This window comes from Xiphophorus couchianus, chromosome 3, assembly GCF_001444195.1.
Source record: "Xiphophorus couchianus chromosome 3, X_couchianus-1.0, whole genome shotgun sequence".
In the NCBI taxonomy this organism is placed as follows: Eukaryota; Metazoa; Chordata; class Actinopteri; order Cyprinodontiformes; family Poeciliidae; genus Xiphophorus; species Xiphophorus couchianus.
The window spans coordinates 2,286,991-2,290,965 of NC_040230.1; positions in this window are offsets into that span (position 1 = coordinate 2,286,991).

Sequence of the window (3,975 nt, forward strand, 5' to 3'; positions counted from 1 at the left end):
CTGTCTCTCGTCACTCCTCCTTTTGAAATTCCTCCTCCATCCCGTTCCAGCATTCCACCAGAACCCACTCCACAGAGACTGACACAGATAACATCCTGTAAACACTCCCCCATGCAGGGACTCTGTGCACCCTGGGAAAATCTGCTCTGATGTGATGGACAAAGAGAGAGAGAGAGAGAGAGAGAGAGAGAGAGAGAGAGAGAGAGAAAGAGATGGAATAAAAAGGAGACCAGTCACTGCGAAGCTCAGAAAAGTGGCCCATCAGGACAAAAAGCTTCTTGTTGCGGCTCAAACATGTTGCCATGGACACCGGACCCGCTTCTCTGAGCTGGGCACACTTTAAAACCGACCCGGCTGAGGAAATTCACTCTTCTTTCTGATGCCATCCAGTAGAAAATGTTTCCATTCTAGAAAAGACACAATTACACATCATAGTTTTGTTTTCTCAGTTTTCTCGGTTTTTGTTGCTGACTCAGAAATTTGGCGAGTTAGCTGGAATTCAGTTCAGACCGGCCAGGACAGCGTGCATCCAAAATATTACCAAGGATTTCTGTCTAGTTTCTGGTGCAAATATCTTATTACATCTGAATTAAAACAAAACAAACATGCAAGTAACTTTTCAGCAAAACATTGGAGTTTATTTCATTTAAATATTTCCTTAAAATTTATGAAAAACATCTTGTTCCAGTGGAACTGGTTCTTTTTAAACTCAATGTTAAGTAATTATCTACCTGAAACAAGCTCATATATCTTACTAAAAAGTTACTTGTAAATTAGTTTTGTCTTATTTCAAGTGTAATAAGATATTTGGACTAGGAACTAGACAAAAATACTTGGTATGATTGTGTGCTGTTGCAGTGTCTTTAATCTGTTACTGTAAGATTTCCTCAATAATTAAATGTTGGAAATTTTACACAAAGTGTCTCAAACAAAAGTTGACTTAAGATGAAATGTTATTTTTGCAGTTTGCATAACTTTACCCCATATTGCATCTAAAAAAGCCAAGATAACTGCAGTAAAAAGTCAAAATTTCCATCCATTTTTGTTAACTTTCCATAAAATATGTGGAAATATTGACCTAAATCTCTGAATCTACTCAGTTGTGACAGATGCAAGAGTATCAAAGAGTCCTTGAGTCACAGCTCAGGCTGGTGAAAGACAGTCTCTGTCTCAGAGGATCCACCATGACAGCCTCAGTGTTTTACAGTCGGCCTTTAATGGACGGCAGGCGGGAAGCGGAGGAAACGCTGGCCGTAGCAAACTGGAGCTGGTCAGCAGATCGTGTTCCTGTGTCGTCTCGCTGTCAGATCTCACACTCAGCTCCGCCATCGGAAAGCAGACGCCAGCTTTCGCAGGGACTCAACAATATGTGGCCTGATAGAGCAGCAGAGGCTGGACTGTCACATCAAATGGGTTGTTCTGCTGCAAGTTTGTTTTCTCTGAAAGAACGGAAAGAAATCACAAAGTGCTCTGACATTTTGGAGCTTTGATCAAACAATGCGGAGCGTTTCCAGCATCAGAGGAACGTTGAGTTTGTTGGAAAATCTGGGCCTTTGTTGTTTGTGGTTTCAGGTCCTTCAGGTTTAAACGTTGGTGGAAATACTTGAGATAATGAGAGCCAGCTGAGGGGAGGGAGGCAGAAAACTGCTGGCTTCAGGTAGAAAACAGTCATCGAAATTCAGAGGAACATCATCAAAAAATTTATTTACCTTTTTAATTTGATAAAAAGCGAAATTTTTAGATGAGCAAAAAACAGTTGAACTTGATACACTATAAAAACACAAAATGATGGCAAGTATTTTTGATCTAATGTCCAGTGCAAATACCTCAGTACACTTGAAATAAGAAAAAACTAACTTAGAAGTAACTTTTCAGAAAGATATAGAAGCTTGTTTTAAGTCAATAATTTCTTGATTTACTAAAATAAATGAATGTTTTGAAGATATTGTAATTAATTTAGATGCACCTTTTATATTACTCCCTTCTGATGAGCTTTCTACCTGCAGCCTGCAGAGACTGAAAACCACCTCATGCCAACCAGAATATATCCAAGCCTGCTATTGGAAAGTTGAGTGGAAGGGAAAAGTGTGGTACAGAAAGGTGCACAAGCAAAACAGAGAACTACGGCCTTGAAGAGATTGTGAAGCAAAATCCACTGATGAGAGTGAGGAAGTTTTGCAAAGCGTGAATGGCAGCTGGAGTCAAAGTGACGGCCAGACGGAACCAGAACCGTCGCAGTCCAGGAGCCATTTTGTCTCTGGGTTCTGGTCCACTGGGTTTTAAAAAGTCCAAAGTCACAGCAACCATCTGGCAGGACATATTACAGCACTTTGTTCTTCCTTCTGCTCCAAGCTTTATGGAGATGCTGATTTAATCTTCCAGCAGGATTTGGTACTGACCCCAAATGGTAAAAACACCAATACCTGCTTTAATCACCATGGCAACACTGTGCTTGGCTGACCCGCAAACTAGTCTGACCACTTTCTGTAATAAATCCACTTTTAGTTTGTGGTCATTCAGACAGAACTACTTTCTCTTGTTTTCTGCATTCTGAACATGAAATAATGTCCTTATTTTGCTCCATCAACAGAAAATTAGAATATATAAATGATCGCAAATAAAATGTTACCAAATAGTCTAAAATATCTTTGTACACTTGAAAAAAGTAACTTACAAATAACTTTTCCGCTTGTTTTTAGTCAATAATTGTAGAATATTAATAGAAAGTATTGGTTTCATTGGCAGTTTTTTTCACTTATAACACTGGAATAAGTTGTTGTTTCATGTATTTTTAACTCGTTTTAATAAGGATAATTTTTGCAAAGTCCAGTTCCTGTTTGTGTCTGGAAGCTGGGATGATAAATGGCTTCCTTCTGTAAGGAAGCTGCTGGCCGGTTTTATCAGATTGAAGTTGGTTTTTGTTTCCACATCATCATAAGCAGAAGATGCAGCGTCATCAACTATATATGTCCTGTTTGCTTTTATGGGACTGATTTGTTATATACTAAAGTAAAAAAAGATGTAAACTCAAAGGACTGAAGTATGAAACAGAGTTAGAACTGTTGAACTGACTGCTGCCATCTCATAAAAAAAAAACTAGATTTGTTTGACAGGTTTTACATCATTAAAGTATTGCTTCATTACTGAACGTTCCTGTGGGAAAGGAGGGATTTAGTAACTGTCGTTTTGGATTTGGTGGACTCCCATGGGAAAATAAATATGGGCGGGGCTTTAAAAAGAAAAACCTGTTCCTGGAGAAACAGATCCTCCACGGCTGGATTTCACCAGAGGCTAAAACACAACAGGAAGAAACTTTTAAATATAAAGCTAAGAATCCAAATGAAATGCAGAGCTTCTGCTTCTGCCTCTCACTCTGTTCTTATGAAGTGAACTAAAATGCAGAACGAATGTTTCAGTCAGCTGAGACGTTTCCAGCCCTTCAGCCTCATGTGAGGAAGCATTCAGAAGTGATAAGATGCTGGCAATGAAATTAATCAGCGCACTGCAAAAACACTAAATATTACCAAGTGATATTGCTCTAGTTTCTGGTACAAATACGTTACTACACTTGAAATAAACTAAATTATCTTACAAGTAGGAAGAAAATCAATCAATAATTCCTTAATATTGATGAAAAATTGGCAATTCAATTGGCAGATTATTTCACTAATAAGATATTTTTCCATGTTGAAAATGAGATCATTTTCCAGTTTAACTACTAATTTTTCATTAATATTACTGAATTATTCACTAAAACTCCCATATCTTGCTGAAAAGTTACATATAAGTTAGTTTTGTCTTATATAAATTGTACAAAAATTATTTGCAGTAAAAACTAGACTGAAAATACTTGATACGATTTAGTGTTTTTGCAGTGCGTCCTTCTTACTAAGTGAACAGTTTGGTTTTCTCATGTTGTAATTTTAAACTTTCACTGAATTTTCACACTGTGGAACAATAAAGAACCATTTATTC